Raw genomic sequence first — 24,964 nt, 5'->3', positions numbered from 1 at the left:
TCCTTCCAAGTGCTCCTGCAATCATTCGTACTGTAACCGGATTGAGATGCCACATCTTTTCGATTTCGATTAGCAAATCTTTATATTTCCTGAGCTTATCAAATTCTTTTGGTGAGATATTATGGTCACAAGGTATGCTCATGTCAATCAATAAACAGACTTTATCGTTTTGGTCTTCCACAACAATATCTGTTTTTAAAAAGTTTTGTGTCTTTTATTTATTTATTTATCATTATTATTTTTATTTTTTGCTATTATGGTCTGGTCTGTACATACTGGGAAGTCCCAAATAATAGTTACATTTTCTCCCTCATTTACAGCCTTAGGGTGATGCTTGTAATTTTTGCTAGCAGTTTTGATTATATAATGCCAACACATTATCCAGTGTTGATATTGGCCAACTCAGTCATATCTTGATTTTTACTCTACTGGTGCTAACTTAACCGTACATCCAGTTATTAGGTGGTCCATTTTTTTATCCCATCGTTACAGTATCGGCACTTTGGGTCTACACCGTTTTTCATCACATTGTGCAGCTAAGATAAAGCCTTTACTTTCTTAGCTCTGAACTCCGTAGCCACTGATAGGTGTGCTTCTGGTCAATATGAGCTTGTTTGCTGCGGGACACATATTTGCCATGCAGAAGCTTTTGCTCCCACCTATCAGCCAATCGTTCAAATGTATTTTGCCTTGCTATTGATTTAAACTTCTTTGCAACTAAAGTTGCTGCACTTACGTCTTTCTTACGTCTTTCATGGTTTTCAACGAGATTTAGCATCCAGTCGTTAGAGGTTTCAAGATATTTCGCCAGTCCAACTGGGGTGGTTTTGTAGGAGATTTCAAATTGGATCACGCCTCGACCACTTTGAATTCTGGGTAGGTAAAGAAGAGCTGTGTCTGCCTTTGGGTGGTGCATCCTATTGCAAGTCAATAGCCTATAGATTTTCCTGTCAAATTTACCTTATTCTTCTCGTATTCCAGTTCAACACATTGAAACAGTCAATAACAACCGGAACTGCTAAGGAATGTATTGCTAACACCTTGTTGCGTGCATTAAACTCTGATTTTAGGACTGCTCGAATTCTCCTCATACACTCCTTCCTGATATTCTCTTTCATACTTGCATGCTGCATGCCAGGTCCCTCATTTATTCTGAGGTATTCGTAAGTTTGTTCCTACTCGAGTTCTCTTATGACTGTCTCAACATCCAACTCAACAAAATGTGAGGTCTTCAATTTCCCTTCTGGAAAGTGGCCTTGGCACATTTATCAAGACCAAATTCCATCTCCATGTCATCACTGAATGATGTCACAGTACGTAGTAATCCTTCAAGTTCATTATCGTCTTTCCCATAGAGTTTTCAGTTATTCATATAAAAGAGAGGGTTTATTTTTTCGCCGCCAATTTTATATCCATACTCTGTTATGTTAAGTTCACTTGTAGAGGTATTAGAGGAATGCAGAAAATTAAAGATGAATGTGAGTCACCTTGGAAAATGCCGCAGTTGATATTAATAATTTGTGTGGTTAGTACTCCATTTGAGTGGTATAGTTAGAGATTTGTATTCCACATTGACATCCTGTACTTCAGGAAGTTTGAAATCACAGGAAAAATTTCGAAGATATCCAGCGATTACAAAATCCATGAATGCGGTATGCTGTCGGAGTCCTTTTTATAACCAATCCACGCAGAACTGTGATTTCTGCGTTTGTTATGACAGTTTTCAAGGATTATGCGATTGATTAAGAGTTGGTATTTGCATCCATATGAGCCTTGTCGGTATCCGTTTTGTTCAGTGGGGAAAATATCTTTCTGTTCCATAAATTTGTATGTTAATTTAGTACCAGTAAAATACACAAAAGTTGTATACGTGGTAGATAGGTTTGGTTTCATTATTCTTCGGGAGTAGGTAAGTAATGCCTCTTGCTAACCAATGAGGTGTTTTCGTAGGATCTCTCATAATATCATTGAAGAACTGGATTAACTTTTGTGTGTGCACAGGAGTGAGGCGAGCCAGAAATTTGGCACCCTATCATTGGCAGGGGATTCCCATTTATGAGCCTTCGTGAGTGTCATTTTTAGGTATGTTATTGTGATGTCTTCCCATGCCTGTTCTGCTAAGATTTTGGTAGGATCCTACTGTGCATCTAATCTAGTCTGCGTTTTGATTGGAAGTCTTTCCATCACTCCAGATATTTTCCAGAAGTTCTCAACTTCTTCCATGGCAGTGGTGTATTCAACGGTTATTTTCTCATCTATTCCTCGGTGAAATGTTTTCGCATTGGTTGTGAATATCTTATTTTGCTTTTAAATTTTGTTTCTTTTCTCAAATCGTCGTATTCTTTGAGCTTTTTCTTGGATTTTTTGTTGCAGTGTTTCTTTTGTTGAAAGCAGTTCTTCTCTTGGTGAGAATCTATGTTTTCTCTTCATCTTTCTTCCTTTTCTGGCTTTTACATCGTTTCTACAGACTAGTTCATTCAATATTCATATTTCACCTCTCCTTATTTCAATCTCTTTTTGCAATTTTAATTTTCAAGTTTGGAATTCTTCTCAGGTTTGTATTTCTTTGTTTTTTTTTCAGAGGTATACTATTGGTTTCGATTGTTTTAGCAGCTGTGTAAATAATTTCATTTAATTCAGTGACATCTTGTTTTAGTTCTTGTATATTTTCTTTGTTACATAGTTTACAATTTTAATTTATTTTCTATTTTGGATTATATTTGAGAGCTTATGATGTGGTTCTCTAACATACATATTATTCATGATTTTTTCTGCTTCAGTTCTATCATGGACTTTCTGTTCATCAGTGAGTGTGTAGTCTTCAAATATTGTTTCTTTACCACTTCCCTTGTTACCTTTATCAGGTCCATTACAATTTATATTTCCAGCCGTTTGCGCGTTCTGTCAGATGGTAGTCTTTCAACTGAGACTTGTGGAGAGTTGCTCTCTTCGTCTGGTTCTTCATTTTCTTTCTGTCTTATATTTAGGTAATTTTTCATTGCATGCTTGATCGCGGTTATTTCACTATCTGTGATTCTTTTATTTCTGAAGATATCCTTCCTAACATTTGCTAACTTGTTTTCGTCCATATATAGTCCATCTGTCTTGAATTCTTGTTCTTCATATTTGATGAGTGTGCGGCGTGTTTCTGTTCAGATGGCCTGCGTAATACATAGTAATAGGAGTATATTACTTCTGTATACACCTTTCGGGTTCATTTGATCCTCTTATATAGTTCGTCTTCTCTTGTGAGTGTGGTGGTGGACTTGGAAGGCTCGAGTTAGGGAAGTTTCCCTTCAAGTAATCATACAGGTCCGTATTCAGAGAAGCGTATATGCCAGTGGATGACTTTTCGATCCCACTGCATGGACCCTAAATAAGCTACGTATTTAATTTGAAAGAAATCGTGTGAAGTTTTATCGATGCACACATACAGACACACAGACACACATATTCTTAGTGTTATATATATATATATATATATATATATATATATATATATATATATATATAGACAGACATATATATACACACATACATACGTACATACATGCATACATACATATTAGAAATTACTTATGCACTGCGTTTATTGTAGCTGTTTCATGCTCATCCGCTCTGCGTGGACATTTCAAATTACATTACAGAAAGACTGAAAAATCCACTGTTGAAATTTTCGTCTCCGCTCGAAGCTTAATAGTCTGGGTGATACGACAGGATACCAATTCAGTTATTTAATACCACACCTCAACTGTCTCAATTCAGATCCAACAATTTAACTCCGACTTACATCCCGCTGGGAAGCTTTAAACATATAGAATGTTTGTGAACATTTATATTCAGCTATTATATTTCTCTCCTACATGAGCAAATCTAAAATTAATATTCGTCATCAGAATACAATTTCATCAATATCTCTGGCGTTTCATATAAACATTTGAAATGGAAAAATCAGATATGCATGTTATGAAATTGCGTAGTTAGAAGAGAAAATAAACTTTAGCATTTGGCACACAATATAACATAAAAGATTTTCCTGAATAGTTGGAGAACTGGAATTCTGTTTTGTATCATTCTCTTTTGAACTATAATCAAAACCAAAGCTGTCGGGAAGAGATTTCGTACATAATATCTTTTCAGTCTTTTTTCTTTTAATGTGGTCAGACTGCGGCCATACTGTGCCGCTGTCTTCGAAGCTTTCAGACGATCGTATCTACCTTGTTCCTCCATTCCAGAACATATTTCATTGATTTGCTAAGTTAATCATTTCTTTAATTTTATTATGTTTATTTTTAGTTAAGAACTATTTTCTATCCATTGACGTTGTGCTGAATCTAATTGATAATTATGTCCCCAGACACAAACACACACACACACACATATATGCATAGATACGTATATGCATGCATATATATTTATATATATATATATATATATATGTGTGTATATATATATATATATATATATATATTTATATGTGTATATATATATATATATATATATATATATATATATATATATATATATATATATATATATATATATATATGCATACATATGAATATATAAATGCACATACGTATATATATGTATACATACATATATTTACATATATATATATATATATATATATATATATATATATATATATATATATATATATATATATATATATATATATATATTTAAATATATAAATTTATGTCAATAAGGATAAGATCGTTATTTAGAAATACCGGTATTATCAGGTGGCCAACATGGGAATAAAAACCTCGACTGGTATTTCAAGCATGGTGGTATCTCTTAGATACCCTAAATTATAATTTTTATATACATATATATGTGTGTGTGTGTGTGTGTGTGTGTGTGTGTGTGTGTGTGTGTGGAGGCGCAGTGGCCCAGTGGTTAGGGCAGCGGACTCACAGTCACAGGATCGCGTTTTCGACTCCCAGACCGGGCGTTGTGAGTGTTTATTGAGTGAAAACACCTAAAAGCCCCACGAGGCACCGGCAGGGTATCGTGGCGAACACTGCTGTACTCATCCACCACAACGTTCTCTCACTCTTACTTTCTGCTACTTTTTTGCGTGTAATTCAAAGGGTCAGCCTTGTCACACTGTGTCACGCTGAATATCCCCGAGAACTACGTTAAGGGTACACGTGTATGTGGAATGCTCAGCCATTTGCACGTTAATTTCACGAGCAGGCTGTCCCGTTGATCGGATCAACCGGAACCTTCGACGTCGTAAGGGACAGAGTGCCAACAACAACAATATATATATATATATATATGTATACACACACACACACACACACACACACACACAGACACACGCACACACACACGCACTCACGCACGCACACACACACATATGTATATATATATATATATATATATATATATATATATATATATATATATATATATATATATAAAATGTTATATTTTGGGATGGTTATGCTTTTTTGCCAATTAATCGCACACATCATATACTTGATCTTTATTGTAGTTGCATTATGATCATAATAAATAATAATAATAATAATAATAATAATAATAATTATTATTATTATTATTATTATTATTATGATTATTATTATTATTATTATTATTATTATTTTATGTTTGACTTTTGTTTTGCATTTGTACAAGTTGGATCCAAGTCTCACCCAAAGACCTCAAGAGACAACAAGTTAGAAGTTCATGTAGGTGTTATGCCTAGGGTACCATTTATTTGGATTTGTACAGTTTTGTTCTAGTGAATGTTTAAGAAACCATAAGAAAATTATGTGTTTGTTTTAAAATTTGAGATCACATATACAGTATTTTACGAAGGATATGGGCAGTTCCCATGAGCACTATCTTTTGAACTTCAGCTATTTGTGGGTTTCCTGGTATCTGAGCTAGGTAGTAATCAGCCCGTTTTGCTGTCATTCCCAGGGCACCTATGACAATAGGTATTGTTTTCGTCTTCAGATTCCACATTTTGATATTATTATTATTATTATTATTATTATTATTATTATTATTATTATTATTATTATTATTTTATGTTTGACTTTTGTTTTGCATTTGTACAAGTTGGATCCAAGTCTCACCCAGAGACCTCAAGAGACAACAAGTTAGAAGTTCATGTAGGTGTTATGCCTAGGGTACCATATATTTGGATTTGTACAGTTTTGTTCAAGTGGATGTTTAAGAAACCATAAGAAAATTATGTGTTTGCTTTAAAATTTGAGATCACATAGACAGTATTTTACGTAGGATAATATTATTATTATTATTATTATTATTATTATTATTATTATTATTATTATTATTATTATTATTATTATTATTATTATTATTATCATTTACCATAATTATTATTATCAGCATCATCATCATCATCATCCTTATTATTATTATTATTATTATTATTGTTATAATTGAGAGAGCAGTGCATGCCATGAAAGTGACACTGGGGTAAAATATACGAAGCCCAATATACCCAACCTGACTACCCGTCTGATAAGAGTAAACCAGGCACATGCATCACAACCATATGTGATCTCATATCAAGATAAACAGGTCAGGTAGCCCATTCTGCTCAAAAGGTCCCTGAATAAGGTTTATTTCAGGATGTTGAGCAAAACACCCATACGTCCAAAGGTGAATTATTCAAACTCCAAAGAATTCCTCTCAACACATGGCTATGATGCTCCCCCACTACTTCTGCTCATGATCAGAGATGCACATATCGTCAGCCACCAAGGACATTTTCAACTGGTTAAGGTCAAACAACGGACAAGAAAATCTGTGGTATTGAGGAGAATATTTGCTGTAGCCCATCTATTATTATTATTATTATTATTATTATTATTATTATTATTATTATTATTATTATTATTATTATTATCATTATTATTAATATTATTATTTTACGGTCCTCCATCTGAAATCTTTCGTCATAAATCCTGCTTACATGATGATTTGTTCAGACATCTAAATAAAAAGCTAAGAAGCGCACAGCCAACAACGTCCAAGCCACAAATAACACTACCAGTTTTAGATAGAAATCTGGTTGAAGACTTGGAATAACTGTTCCAATTTCAATATCCTAATAGCGGACTTGGTGGGAGTGATGAGAAATGTCTCTTTCATATGCGACCGAACAGAATTAGAAAGACATTTACAACGCCTCATTCACTTCTTGCAGCTCTCTGCCTACTGCCAAAGAGACAGGATCAGAATGCAAAATGGAGCCAGGGATAAGTACAAGACCTTTATAGAAAATGGCGCAACTGGGATCTGCCCGGAATACAGGAATAAAATATTGGAATAGCATAGAAAAGACCAATATGATAGATAAGCCCAACTCATTGTAAGACATCCAAAAATACCAGAGTGTCTTGTTTGTTGACGCTTCCTCTGGCGGTGAATTTAAGTGTTACAGTAGGAGAAAGCTCCCATAAAATCCCTGATCTGTGAAACATATCCATTTATAAGGCCCTCATGTACGGATAGCAGCTATACAGTGTGGAGGATGAACTCACTGTATGATTAGCAATGTAGTCTATAGTGTACGATATAATGAGGGACAGTGCAGAAACAGGACAACGGCATACATTGGGGAAAAGAGCGCGTAGCATATGTGAACAGTTAGGTGAACACTGGTGGGTGCTCATCGGTGTGCTACTAACATGCTAAATTAGAAAATGGAGGCTCTGTTAATAACTGAGTAGTTAAGATATTATCAACACATAGAACAGACACGACACAGATTACAGAAGCCACATATATAGTAATAGACAGGCCAAGACTAAACAGGTATCATGCATGGAATAATAACACCCCTCCACTCCATCATACCCCGGAACTGGACGATTATAGGAAGAATGAGAGAAGAAAAGCGACAGAAATACAAGCCGTGCGATAAATAATTCCACAAACACAAACACGAGTCACATTGACATACTAAAGACGGAATGAGAAAAAATAAATAAGTAAATCAACGGATAAAAACATAGAAAAGACATAAGTAGAATATAGTAAGCAAATCCATACATACACACAGAAAATACACATATTGAACAAATACACACGCGTAGCGTACATTCACCAATTCACATACTTACACAGACACACAGAGATACAGACCCAAATGCTTGCGCAGGTAAGCATACACACCAGAGAATGACAGAATGGACTAAACAGAACAGGAGGAGATATGGCAGTGGCTGGAGAGTCGCTGAAGCGGTCACTAGATGTGTGACGAAAATTCTCAGACAAAGGACACTAAAATAAGAATAATAAAAACGCTGAAGAAGTGCATACATATACAAACGCATACTTACACAAACATACATAAAAAATACACAAACATGGACATGCAAGCACATGAAAATGCAGAATACATACATACATACAGATGCACACACATACATACATATATACATATCTACATACACACACATATATACATATATACATACATACATGCATAGGCACACACACACACACACACACACACACACACACGCACGCACACACACACACACACACACACACACTGACCCACACACATGCGCACAAACACACAAAAAGGAACGCAGTGTAAATAACGGACTGAGTCAAGGCTATGGAAAAGGGTGCAAGACGCAACGAAAATTTTAGGAAAATAAAAAGAAGGAATAAGTGGAAATTTTACCGGTGAGTGTTTAAAATTATAAGGCACAAACAAAAAATGACTCTCCCCAGACACAACAGAATATGCTTCAACACACGAACTCACATAAAGACACGAGCTATTTCCGCTGATTTGCTGCAGCAGACTACAGGCACCTGTTCGTACGAGGCATCAGGCCACTGTTTAAAGCCAGCCGGGGCTGGTTCGAGAATTTTAAAAAGAGGACTGGCATTCACTCCTTTGTCAGGCATGATAAGTCAGCAAACGCGGATATGAAGGCAGGTGAGGATTACCTCAAAACTTTTGTCGGAATTATAGCAGCCAAAGGATACATCCCCCAGTAAGTCTTCAACCGTGACGAGACAGGACTTTTTTGGAAGAAAAAATAACCTACCCCTCCAAGGCCATCTCATCCTGGACAATCCATCTGCTCAACCATCTAACGTCGAAGATGACATCCTCGGAGAGTGCAAGTTTGGAAAGGTCGTCTACCTTCTACCCAACACCACCCCTATCCTGTAGCCCATGGACTAGCTTGTGATTTCTACTATGAAGAAGCTCTTCACCAAGCACGTGTTCCGCCGCTGCTTTGAGGAGATGGAGAACACAAATTCGCCATCCGAAAGTTCTGGAAGGACCACTATAACACTATGATATCCCTCAGATTTGTCAATATGACATGGCAAGGTGACCTCTGCGTCGAAGAAGTGGCAGTGGTGGAGGAGATTGTATCCCTCTACAAGTCCATGGACCCGGTTATCGATGAAGATGATATTAACGAGCGCATCGAAGATCAATCACTCTGAGGAACTGATAACGGAGTTACTAAAGGAGTTTCAGACGCAGAATCACACAGAGGTTTCGTAGGAATAGGTTGGAGGAGGTTATCTCTACAAGTGCGATAAAGAAAATGCTGGGAATATGGGAGAAACTTTCAGACATTATTCAAAAGAAACAACCAGGAAACTTGCCTACCTCATTTCAGAAACATTAAGAAAAGAAAGATGAAGCAGATCTCAAAAACTCCTGCAGATGAAAGCGAGGAACGCGTGGCATAAAAGGCAACAATCGGCGAATAAGTTTCAGTTATTCAGTTCAGCCTTTCTCTTCCACCTCTGTTAGCATCCTCAAATCGTCTAATCTCCAAGGTAATTGCTGCACATTTTACTCAATGAAATCAGTTTATTGCAGTACATTCTATTGTATTGCTTTTTTCTAGATAATATTCGTTATGTCTAAATACATATTTCTTATTTCAGAACAGGTCACAAAAAAATTGCATTGTTTTTTGGGGTACTCAGAACGGATTAGTGACACTTCAATTCATTTCAGTGGAGAAGATTGATTTGACATACGAGTAATTTGAGATACGAACTCCATTACGGAACGAATAAAATTCGTAAGTCAAGGCACCGCTATATATATATATATATATATATATATATATATATATATATATATATATATATATATATATATATATATATATATATATATATATATATATATATATATATATATATATATATATATATATATATATATATATATATATATATATATATATATATATATATATATATATATATATATATATATATATATATATATATATATATATATATATATATATATATATATATATATATATATATATATATATATATATATATATATATATATATATATATATATATATATATATATATATATATATATATATATATATATATATATATATATATATATATATATATATATATATATATATATATATATATATATATATATATATATATATATATATATATATATATATATATATATATATATATATATATATATATATATATATATATATATATATATATATATATATATATATATATATATATATATATATATATATATATATATATATATATATATATATATATATATATATATATATATATATATATATATATATATATATATATATATATATATATATATATATATATATATATATATATATATATATATATATATATATATATATATATATATATATATATATATATATATATATATATATATATATATATATATATATATATATATATATATATATATATATATATATATATATATATATATATATATATATATATATATATATATATATATATACATATATACCTATATATCTTTTTTTAGTCGTTATTATAACTCACGTGGAGCATTATTTCACTGACATATTTTCGTATATCACGCTGTCATTTAATTCAATGTTATTGACTTTAGTGTCTGCAACATCAGTCCTTATACATCAAGAAAATCTGCTTTGCTTGCATATCTTTCAGACGGCAACATAATGGTTTTTCATTTGGAATCTGCTACACATATTGTCTCAAATTTATCATATACTTGTACTTTCTCTTAACTGTAACAGGGTTTTTTTTTTAATGTTGAAAAATGACCCACTTTGGCCTTCTTTTCTATATGCTTTCCTATTTTTATGACCATATTTTAAACACTTGCTTTACTTTAATCCCAGTTACCAAACAGATCCTTCATCTATCAACATGTAACTTGATTCATTAGTGCAAAGTTTAGTGTGATAGATACTCATTTATAGTGATATATCCTTTTCTCTTAAACGTAACACATTTTAGATTCGCTGTTGAAATCATTTCATTTCACTTATTTGGAAATGTCTTTAAGAAAGTCAAAATGTCATTCAGTCACATTCGCGGCATATCTACGCCTGTGGTCTTGCACTTAAATAAGAAATCAATAATGCCAGTTAGCGTTCCTCTGAAGACATACGCATTACAGAATATCTTATACTGAATGATTATCGTACTTTTCATTTCCATTACGATACTTGAAATTACATTGTATACTGACGCTGTCATTTAGCAATTGTTTTCCTGACTTTCAAACGGAAGAGATACACGAGGCATGCACTTCCATTTGCTGTGTCGGAATTTCGAAATTTGCGCGTATACATGTATTTGTATTTGCGAGTATATACGTCCTAACATAGATATGTATGTATGAGTATGTGTTTATATCATGGGTGTAAATTGTCTAGTACATTTATGTCCAACAAGAATTTAGTAGAAGGTATGTGTGTGTGTGCTGCTATCCATAAATAAATCGAAGCGAATTAAATATTGAATTATTCAAAATTCTTATCTCCAGCGCCAGTATGAATAGCAAGAAAGATAGCATAGTTTGATTTGCCCACCTGTATTATTTTATACATTAAAATTTGAAATTTGAAAATCATTGACCAACATTACCCTACCAAACTAATATTATCGTCATATATATATATATATATATATATATATATATATATATATATATATATATATATATATATATATATATATAATGATACAAATAATATATAAATATATGCATATATCCATACATATATGTACATACCTACATCTATATGTATACATACATGCATATATGGGTACAGGACATCATAAAAAACGTTAAACACAATGAGAAACGAAAACATAAAGACGAAGACAGAAAACGAACTTATTTTCGAACAACGAGAAAAACAAACAGAGAAACGAGACATGTAACATAAAGAATATTTCCCTTCATCAGTTGTCCCTGTTCCATCTACACCGCGTTTCGAAGGCGAGGACAATACGCGACCTCGTTGGAACAGTCCTTCCCGCAAAGCAAATTAAATAAAATTTGGATATTTTTGTGAAAGGTGAATGTGTAAACAAGAACAGGACAGTGAGAACATGACAGTGAAAACAAACGGTAAGGGCTTTTAGGCTAAAGCGATAGAAAAATAGTTATTTTGAACGCTAGTTAGATGTGAATGAGAGACAAAAAAATCACGTCTTCTCTATAGGAAGGCAGATAATAGAAAGAAAGAATCCCTTTCATCACGTGTCAGCGACGAGGGGGTCAAGAAGGAGGAGTGAGAGAGAGGGAACGGTGAGAGGAAGAGAAGAATCGGGAAGGGTTGGGAGAGAAAATCAGAAAGGATGAAGAACAAGAGAGGGAGAGAGATAGACAGGGAAGTGATAATAATAGAAGTAGAGTGCGCATATGCACGAAAGAGAAGATAAATAGAAGAAAAGTGCATTTTACACGTTTAGTACGTATTACATGTATTATTTTCACACAATTTGATTCAGTTTATGTGACTGAAAGTTTCCCACGCCTCTAACAAAAGCCTGTCATTTTCAGGCTTTAGATTACTGAATATCGCTAATCTAAAGCATTAAGGAGACGTGCTTCTGTTAGGGACCTGCGGAAGTTTAAGCCGCATTGAACCGAATAAAACTGTTTTAAATAACATATATGTGTATGTATGTATGTTTGTATGTATGTATGTTTGTATGTATGTATGTATTTATGTATGTATGCATTTATGTATGTATGTATGTATGTATGCATGCATGCATGTATTCATGTATGTATGTATGTATGCATGTATGTATGGATGGATGTATGTATACTACTTCCACGTGGTCAACTTTCTAGAAAGAAAATTGGTATTTCTCGTCAGGGTTGTATGCCACCTGAACATAATCATTAAATAAATTTCTCATTGCCAGGAAACGATTTTTTCATTGCAGTCTTCCACCATAAATGCTTTTGTTAATACTGTAACCAATATGTCATTCTCAAATGCGTCATCATTTACTTTTCTTTCTACCCAATAACATTCAATGATCAGTGTCAATTATAACCTCATGAATACCATTGAAATTTATTACTGTATATTGCATTTATAAAGTTACATGTGCTTAAGAGTATCCTTACTCTGGTGAAAGTGAACAATAATACACAGACCAATATTCACTTGTTTTCTGCTATTAAATTCACAGCATTTCTATTATAAGGTTTGTTGGATATATTTTAACGCTTATTGTTCAAGATACCTTGGGACAAACAACTAATATTGAATTAATCGTACGATTTTATTCATTTCTATCAAGCAATCACTGTATGGTTCTTTGTATTGTATGTAAACGTACTAAATATTTTATTGAGGGTGGTTAAGTTCCGAATGAGTATGCTTCATACATTACCAGACAAGAGCAGTCGTTCTGATGGATGTTTCAATTTTATAATGGTCTTTCTTCATTATAATAATGTAACCACATGTGTTGTTCTCTTATTGAAATAACAAATCGCAACCTAAGATTCCGTTTCAATTAATAAACATGTACGAATATTTCCAACGCTAATCTTGTTAAAATGAACGCAAATTCCAATGTTCCATTTCTGATAAATCAAGTTTCCCAAATGTAATCAGCATAATTTTTATGATGAGAATGTATGTTTGGATGCATTAATAGCATGATTTATTGCTAATAAGCAATTATTGTTAATTACTGCTCTGGCCGAATCATTTTATCTTTTAAAAACACTTCTGAAACTCTGGCGATAATTAACATTCAGAATTATAATGATAGTCTAAATTACGTTTCTGTATAACAACATAGCTATCTTGTTTTCAGGGTTACAAAGGTTAATATAAATGTGTCATGGCTTTCAGACTAAATGAAACTTACTACATTATGAAACCAATAGTTGCAGATTGCCGTACTATTATTCTGTTCAGCTTTTATGGATGTCACGGGATGTTATTACTTCCAGTTATAGCTACCAAGAGTAATATTCATTACGGTATCTAATATTTTACTTCATAATGGATAAGTCATTAGTATATTATAGACATACGGAAAAGTTAATAGAAGATTTTACCAACAGCATAGATACTTGCAAAAAGCCTCTACAGACAATAATACATTGTTTAAAGGAGTAGTTACCAACGTTTTTGTTCGCGTATTATCTCTTAAAGTCTTCTTAAATCTTTTGCAGATGTAGTGAAAACCATGAAAATACGAAAGCATGCAGAATTTGAAGCAGATGAAATTTCCTCTGAATTCACAGCAGCTTCTGAAACTGAGATTAGCGCTAAATACTGAAACATACTTGCTTAGATATTTAAGCTTTGGTTTACCAAAATTGTTGTTATTGATTATAACATTATGTTTATGCAAATAGGAAACAATATCGTGAATTAAATTCAAAACTTTCACATATTCAACTGTTTTCACAAATGTGTTATATTTCTAATCTCATAACCAACGAGGGAAAGTCTACAAAGTATCTCACCCTTATAGATTAAGCAGACTCACTACAAAATAGAGGAAATTTTTGAATGAGTAGTTCAAGATTAATTCTGTCTAATCGAAACTAACTAGTAAGCTGGACGATAGCAAAGTAATTGAAATAAACCATTCATCTCATTTCTCTTTTCCTTCAATCACCTAGTTCTGATCATCGATAAAGTAGAGTTCAATTATAAAGGAATAAATGTGTGTGTGTGTGTGTGTGTGTGTGTGTGTGAGAGAGAGAGAGAGAAAGAGAGAGAGAGAGAGAGAGAGAGAAAGAGAGAGAGAGAGAGAGAGAGAGAGAGAGCGACAGAGAGAACGACAGAGAGAGCGACAGAGAGCGCTACAGAGAGCGTGACAGAGAGTGAGAAAGAGAGAGTGAGAAAGATAAGGAGATAGAGAGCGAGAGAGAGAGAGAGAGTATGTACGCATGTATACGATTGTGTGTTATCTGGGAAAATGGACAAGAAGGAAAATTTTGCTTTATGATAATTGAATTACTTAATATTTCAATCAAAGCAACCTGAAAAGAATAGATTATGTATTACTGTGCTAAACGTACAGTCTTAGGAAATGATAAAACTGGGCTGTAGACACTGTTGTCAGAGATTAAGGTTTAGAATGACATTTCTCACAGAGAAATAGTGAAAGTTTGGAATGAACGTTACTTTCTTTTTCTTAGAAATGATACTTTTACAAAAATACCGGGCAAATATGGTCAGGTTTGTTTTGTGTCCTTAAATGTATATATGCGTAAAGGATATGAGTAGAATATTAATGTACAGAAGAGACTACAGAGTTAACTTAAACCTGAATTACACCAAATTGGACAAATAATTACCTAGAATAGACCCCCAAGTGTACACATTGATTAGAAGCGTTCTAACAGGAAATACCTGATGTAAAATACAATAGACGGATTGAACTTTATTATAGTGTGGGGGACACGTCTTCTCCGGGTTGTTCCGAATGTCAAATCATCCGCTGCTACAACCTCTACACTTAAAATCCAAACAGTTATTTACTGCTACATGCTTATTAGTTAGTAAAATTATATTCATTATTTTACTGAGGTTTGATGCTCCAAAATGATTGGTAGGCGAAAAGTTCCTTATACCTCCTATACATTGTTAGTTTTGCTAGGATGTTATATTAACTGTTACGAATAAGTGCATATGTGACGACAAGGTCAATAACTTTGGTTACACCAAATATTTCAACAGTGATACTTATTAGCAACAAGGCGTAATAAGATTACAGTAGATTTAGTTCTAGAAATCGTAATCGGTGTTGATATATTTCAAATAGATGCTTTTTATGCTTTTTAATAGTTGCCCTACTGTAGTTATACTGTAGTTGAAAAGAAAATGAGCAGCATATGTCTTTACATGATTATAACGCTATGTTGGTAGATTGTTAGTAAACTGTAATGATTTTGAAATGTTAGTGGAAAAGGAAAAAATACTCTGGGTTCATTGTGGGAAGGAAAAGTAATACAAGTAGTACAATTCATGCGAATATATATTTTGTTCTATTTATTATCGCGAAGTGGTTTTTAGGTTATGTTAGTCATTATAAATATTTGTTCCAGCTTATGTACATCGACACAGGGGTTCACTGTAGATTTGCAAGTGAAAGGTGTTGAGATATCGTTTTGGACACAAATATTATGAAGGGAAACGTATATGAGTGACTTCATAACACATTAGCGGGAGAACTAATTCGAGAACAATTAGCTTATTTTAATTACGAGAACATTTGGGAAGACATTTCAGTACTGTATAGAAAAGCATGGGTGTTTCTCTTTAGCAGTTGTCAAATGAGTCGATAAGAGATGAGATTAATGGACAAGAAGATATTAGGCTTGGAAGCAATAAATATGCCAAAAGTACAAGGAAAGCGGTTTCTGGGGTAGAATAGTATACTCAATGCCTCATATGACATATATCCAGAATTTCTAATATATTTAAAAATATGAGACTCGTTTCTCACAACATAAATTAGTATTTAATAAATTTGAGTTCTGCAGATGTCTTCCATGTCTCTCACAAAACGATGGTGATATTTTCCCTCACTTTGAAAATTAAAGCATTTACATGCCTAACTCCTTTAAGTATGTTTAGCCTACGTTTACGTATATTTCATTTACAAGTACAATTGTTAAAGTAATGCAGTTTTTAAAGTGTTAATTGTTATACATACTTCGACAAATATTACACAAAGGTACTTAACAAGTATTACTCCACCTATCTCTCTGTTATTTTACATTTCCCGATCGACGCATGATTTTGAATTAATGATTTAGGTCATAGGCCACTCTAGAGAAGTTATACATGGATTTAATAGCAGTGCACATCATGTCTCAGATGTAAAACTATCGATAAATTAGCATTAGTGAGGTAGAATTGCTGATATGAATACTGGCAACACTGTCCATTATTAGAATCGACAGTAATAATAGATATTTCTTTGTAGCTTGATAATTACGCCTTGGAAATTATGTGGCGTAAGCATTATACCATGTTTAAAGACTCCATGCAATGTTTACGTCCTGTTACGAGAACATAAATAAATGAAGTTGCACAAATAATTGAATTTGGACTATAGCAAGCAAGTTGTGCAAATTAGAGAGTGATCTTAACACTAAATTTCTTCATTTTATTTTCCGTATGTACAGAGCAGCAGCAATGATGTTAAGTTCCTCCGACAGATTTTATAAACATTTATTCAAAAAGGTAATTATATTTGTCTAAATGCTTGTGTATTAGGTAATATAGTTTATCAAAGATAATTACACGGAAACTATTAATGTTGTCCAATAGGATGGTGCTATAAAGATATGATATTTACGTCATAATATTTTAAAAGAAATGCGTAAAATACGTTTCACTGGTTCACGCATAGAAGCAAAGTGAATTGAAATTACAAAACGTACATAATAATGTAAATGAGTGCTTCTATTGAAAAGAATCTCATTTAATTTCATTAATAGGGTCTAATAAGCCCTTAACATCTAGAATAATTAATGGACACATAAATGACATTCTTCTCTGTCTCCTTGATATTTCGGGATGCAATTATCATGCTCCATTTCTAAACACATAGATCTGCAACCGAAAAGTTGTTTCACATTGATTTGGTGAAATGGATCAATTCTTACCTGATTATTAAAAACAGTACCAAAAAAATATAACGCACAATTTCATCAGTAAAACCTAACGTTGCATTATGCCCGAATTTGATTATTGTTTATTACTATACTATTAACTGTCATATTGAAATAGAATATATTAGTAGAACTAATAAGCGCCCGGCAACGTTTAAACCACTTCAGCTACACAGACAGGGGCCTGCATCGTCGTAGCTTCAGTCATCCCCAATGTCACGTTGAAGCGTATCCGTATCTTTTTTTTTTTACTTCAATAAATTTCTAAGGCTTTATTTTTCAATGTATATATATGAAACAAGCATTGTTTTATTATCTAATATATGACATTTTAATGCTTCTATAATGATATACTGTATATATTTAGATGATAAATCAAATATATGCTATTAAAAACATCCTTTCCTTTTCTTTAGAGGCCTCCAAGGATGTTTTCTAGAAGATGTGAATCAAGCCCGAATATCTATTGTTACATATGCGACAAAGAAACGTTAGAGAAACATCCTGACTGTATTTGTCAAAAACTCTTCCTGTGTTTATTTTGGTGTGAAATTCGGAGACAATGATGGGAAGCAATTTCCTCATAAGGTCTGAACAAAATATATAATAAGGTTATTTCGCTTTGCAGTTCCAATGATATTCAGAGTGCCAAAGATTGATGCCTACTACTTTTACTCATGTAAAATCGATGAGTGGAAAAAGCATTGTTTATCCAAATTTCCCATCTGCATTGAGACGTGTTGCCTATAGAGTAGACGCTCCAGTCCCGTCACCACCATGAGACCTCGAAGGCAAACGCTTAGGTTCTACGTCAGCAGGTAGAAATAACAATGAAGATGAAGAACCTCAAATATTCAACCTGTGTGAATTAAACGATTTAGTGAGGGACTTGGGACTTACAAAAATAATCAGTAGTGCTTTTATGTTGCAAACTTAAATGCAAGATCCTTTAGCTCCTCACACATCATTTTAATGGTAAAATAACCGAGAAACAGAATTTGTTCCTTAGTTCGCTCAAGGAAATCAAGTGGTTTATTGTATAGATCCATCGAGATTAATACTAATAGGAACGTTTAGCATTATTTAGAGCCCTAATGAATGGAGACTCTATTGACTCATCAAAGAGAAGTTTTAAATCTGACAATGTCAATATGATTCCAAACAATTACTGATGCTGCATCATGAATGTCCATCAAATGCTTGCAATTAAAAGAGTTTCCAATTTAAAAAGTAGTGATTCGAGGTGCATAACAAACAAAATTGAATAGAACACTTGTAAACATCTATTTTTCACCTTCCTGTTGCATTTCTGTTATTATATTTTGCTAAATAATGCACCAAATTCATTTCTATTTCATTTTGTCGTACAATGTGGATTTACCGACAAATAAAGTTATATCTTGTCATCAGATATTGAAAAGCCTTAAGTAATGAGAAAGAGCTATATTTATATTTGGAATCTGCAGAAACAGAAACATATGAAGTAACATACAGTTACCGAAACTATATTTAAAGGTTCTCTTTAGCAGACTTGTGTTGTAATCAATATCTTTATATATGAAATCAAGTGTAAGATATCCAAGAAAGATTGAGTACCCAAAGTGAGGTTTAACGAAAGCATAACGTTGAATATAAAATGGATTCTTTAACAAATGTTGTGGATTTATGTAATATGTGATAGAATTTGTGATAGAATTTCATATTGGTGCAACAGCTATATGATACTTTTATCGATAGTCTATTAAAATATTCCCTTGCTTCTGGTTTACAGAGAAATGCTTATCTGTAAATGTGTGTGTGTGCGCGTGTCTGTTTGTCTGTGGCTGTGTGAGGGTGCGTATGTGTGCGTGTATGCTTGTATGTTTAGGTCATTGTGTTGGTATGTTGATGACAATGACTTCGATGGCAGTGAAAGCTACGAGGATGGAAAGATGGTTCTAAGGAATGTTATTGGATAATTGATCTTGGTGGCAGGGTTCGACTGAAGGTAGGGACGACGTTGTCGATGACAACGACGACTACGATGATAATGAAGATGATGATGATGGTCCTGATCGCGATGATGATGGTCGCACTTTTGAGCGGAGAATGTGAGTGAGAATTTGAAACGAAAAGATGAGCAAGGCAATGTATTTCAATATGGCAGGTGGGTACAGCTATTTTCGGAAGATAGATCTTTCAATATTTTATTTGATGAACGGTGTCACGTCTAGAGGATATTTACATATCATCTAGCTTATTTGGACTCTACTATGCCCCTATTGATATAGAAAACTTAGATCAGTGTTTCTTAATCTGGATTGAAAAAGAAAAAAAATTCTAACATTCTGTAAAAGAAGTTGCGCGTCTACAAGGCGCAGTGAGTCACATAGCTAAACCATCTAGGAAGAATAATGAAAAAACTTGAGATATCCTATCAAGTGTTAGTCACTAGAACACAGTAAATATTTTTAGAGTGAACATAGCGTGGCTGAGGCTTCTTACACTTAGATAGAATAGAACGGTTCCTCCTGGAATGCCTTTAGATATAGATCTGCATGATTTTGGATGAACGAGAACAAGCTAAACCAACAGTACCTAATTAATGACATCATGATCTGTTTTATATCAATATCTTTCTTTCTCTTATATACTTTATTTTTGTCATATACCATAAATGCAATACAATATGCTTGTCTATGAATCAATGTAAGTGCGTAAGCCTCAATGAAATACTCCTCTGATATGATCAAAATATTATGTAAATTTTCATATGACAGCTTTAACATAAAATGGTACTAGAACTAAAGCTGTGCAGAAAAAAATTGCAAGAAATAATATTTATTTAAGCACTTGTCATTCACAGGATTACGGCCGAGTTGAACATTTGCTGTACCCATGATGTTCTGGTAATCTGATGTGCTCGTTAACTTTATTTGCCTTGATTAGTAAATATAGAATTGTATAATGTGGAGCATGCATATTAGTGCAGATATGTTAGCATAATTTCATATAGACTGAAATTATAACTACATTAAACAGACTACGAAAAGGCCGTAGTCTTAATGGTGTGAAGTGCCAAGTGGTTAAACAAATATATTTACTTCTAATACCTCCTGAGATTTTATGGTTGATATACTCCTCATGAATTGGTGTTATCCGTGAGACCTCTTGGACTAGAATTACATGGAAGTCTACATTATACTACACTGTACTGCATGAATAGGTCTGTAAGTCGAGTTCGGCAGAGGAGCTTTCTCTGATAGCCACACGATTTTATGCATCGATATATTACACTGTATATATACATATATATATATATATATATATATATATATATATATATATATATATATATATATATATATATATATATATATGCATACCAGTACTGTAGAAATTAAGCAAATGTGTGAGGAAGAGGGTGAGATAAATGCAATTTACATGCACCACACACATATATATATATGTATATCTGTCATGATTCCTTTGAATCATTAGACCGAGGTCATGCTGGGAAACTGCTTTCAAGGGCTTAGTCAAACAAAACAACCACATTACTTACACTTAAACCTGTACTATCAGATTTTTTGCCGCACAGGTATGTTACGACTTAGACAAACCGACTCTGATTGTCAAAAGTTATTGGGGAGATAAACGTAAACACAAAGGTGCACATATGTTTAGATATATATTTACGACCATATACATGTATGAAATTATATGTAGCTCCATATACATATACATAAACACACACGCTCGCGAACGTCTACATACACACTCACGCGCACAATACATGCATGTGTGTGCGTGTGTTTGTATATGTGCGTATGTGTATATTAACACGAATTGAACAATTGATTAAAAAGTCATCAGACTTGGAATATCCCTCATGTTATAATCAAGAGTTATAAGAGGTCCGTACAAGTATATAAGGTATCGGCCTCTCATCTGGAAACAACTGATGATCAATTTAAGCGTCACTACAGTAGATGACACAATACAGAAACTTGCAGCTTAGAGAACAAATGATGACATACGACTAGAAGTAAATTATATGGGTAAACAATATATAATGCTACATCTCGACATAAAATGTAATGGGATCTGTGGAATTACAGAGAAAACAAATAGAAATGATGCTAGAGATCGATTTCCGAGAATTAACTTTTAAATATCCTTGAAATTATATTTTATGGTCATTTACGTATGGTCTTATAAGTGAATGCTTTCAAATTTGGATACGAACGACCTGTGGAAGGAGATATTTTAAGCCGTAAAACCTGTGATAACGGGAGTGCTTGCTCATTTCAAACGATAAATAACAATGCAAATGAAATATAATTTTTGATGAAGCCAATCACCTGTCGTTAGACATACAGAAACTGTAGCGTATAAATTTCATGATGAGTTGATTTATTTATTTTAATGTCAGAGCCTTGCTGGATGATTCATCCCAACGTATTTCTCAGAAATTCCATGCTATTTTCTTTTGACTGCGATGGCAAACACCATTACGACAGCTCAGCATATTGGATTAGAGATTTTATAGATATCTTCGTGGAAAAATATATCCCACTATCAGGTTATTCTGATAGGTATATCCGATATGACATTGAGGCATTAATGTCACAAGAAAATATATAAATATTTCCATCAAACCTAACAATATTATACACTTAAATATAACTTTTTGCTGTTGTTTCCAGTAAGAGATTCACAACTCATATTTTCACGCACAGAAACCTATCAAGTACACAACTATATACAAAAAGTGTATGTGGATAACACATACGCCAGTGTGTGGCTGATTGAGAGATGTACCTCATATCGATTAACTTTTGATATGCGTAACCAAATATTTAAACCAATATATACGTATTATATCAAGATTAATTATTCATATAAAAATACATTCAATTATGATTGTCGATATTAATGTTAGAAATTTGTTTCGAAAATGCGGAAAAATGTGCTATTATTTTACTATGTTTATAAGATAAAATCATAGAGCAAGATAATATGAAAATTAATAAATATCACTCTGTTTTTAAGCCATTTTCTTCACACCGTATCCTGTTTTCTATAATTTAATTTCTATATATTGTTTACCAAGAATGACAAAAAGACAACCGAAAGTAATAAAATCAGGTTTTAAAATCGTCGATAAAGCGTATCTATTGAATATTCAGAATATTTTATACAATATTTTATAGCATTTTGTATGAAATAAATAGTGTGATTACAATATCGTCATTTAATCTATCTGTATAACTTTTCTTTAAAATTTTGCTTACATCGTCATCTAACTAAAACCATTTTGAATGTATGCAAGATTTCTGTTTTCCATAATCCTTAATATAAATTAATAGATACCAGTACAATAATGAGCTGAATTAATAGAATCCACCCTTTTATAAATATTTGTCCGATACGAACATAGCTCTTTATAAAACATTTGCCACTAGTTGCCTAATCAACGTTTTTATTAATTTTACTTAATTTAATTTATCATCTACAGCCTTGTGCTTTTTTACGGATTTAAGGTGCAGTTCTTGCAAAAAGACCTTTTAATATTTTTCGACATTGAACTTCTGGTAAACTTAGTTTGTGTAAGGCCTTAGTCAGCAAAATACTTCTATATTTTCCATACATGTATTTTCTCATATATATGCAAAATTTCCGTAACACATTATTGTCCATCAGTAACAATGTCATTTATTCCTCAAAATATTTCGACAAACATCCATAAAAACTGGAATAAATATTTTCACATATTAAAACAGGAATTTCGTCAACGTATTCTTTTTTAAATTTAAAATGTACTCAGATTTGAAGGTGAAGTATATCCTATGAATTTTCACTACAAAGTATTAAAAAATAAATAAAAATCATACGTGGACGATACCGCACGAGTTTTGAAATACTGAGAGAAAAAAATTATTATTCTCTTGGTTCTTGATAAAATTTGAGTTTCGCATCATTACATACATATTGAGCTGTAATATAAGAATTATTATATATTCTGTATTTACTATTTATGTTCATCAATTCGCACTCGATTTATATATATAAATATATATATATATATACATACTATCTATATCTGTATGTACATGCATATATATATATATATATATATATATATATATATATATATATATATATATATATATATGTATGTATGTATATATAAGGTTGAGGAGGGTATTAGATTTAACCAAACCCAAAAAGATACAGGTAATACCGAGTAAGTGCTGTATACCGACTAGTTTTGCCCCAGTCGTTGTATGAACAGGATTGAGGATTATAAGTCGTGTATTGATATGAAGGTTTTAAAATATCAAAGATTTACAAATGCAGTTGAAGTAGTGTTTCACATCTAGGGTGACGTTAAATTCCGGTAAGTGAATTTGCTTCCGCTTATACTTCTATGTCATATACTTAGTTTGTTTTCGAATACATTGCTGGTGAATTTATTCTACATCGTTATGTTTTTGTTGTTTTATTGCAGAATGGAAGATTAGTAGCCTTTATAAGAAGGTAAACAAGGATCTTCAAACCATCAAAGATGTTACCCGAATGATTTCAAAAAACAACAGTGGATTCCCTAACACTGCATGAGTACGACGTGTTCATTGTTAAACTGGAATACGAATTAAGTCTCATACATATATAGGCTACACCAGAAATTGTGTTCACCATACAAAGAGCGGAAACAAATACCTTCATGGCTTTCCCTCGATGCCCTAACAATCCAGCCATTCCATCAGCCTGGAGTACTGTTTAGTTTATTGCTGCTTGAAAAATGAAAGATGGAATTGATCTCTGCGGCATTGGAGAACTGAGAAATGTACAATTAGGGTAAATAGCGCAAAATATTTCGTCCGACAGTGTAAAGACTCGCGTAAGTTTCAGACTATATATTCATTACTTGTAGGCTATATTCAAACGTTTTTGTCTCTGTGACTGCAAATAAATGATCAAATAAGATAG

This window comes from Octopus bimaculoides, chromosome 5 (genome assembly GCF_046866305.1).
Source record: "Octopus bimaculoides isolate indiv1 chromosome 5, ASM4686630v1, whole genome shotgun sequence".
Classification (NCBI taxonomy): domain Eukaryota; kingdom Metazoa; phylum Mollusca; class Cephalopoda; order Octopoda; family Octopodidae; genus Octopus; species Octopus bimaculoides.
This window is presented reverse-complemented; position numbering follows the sequence as displayed.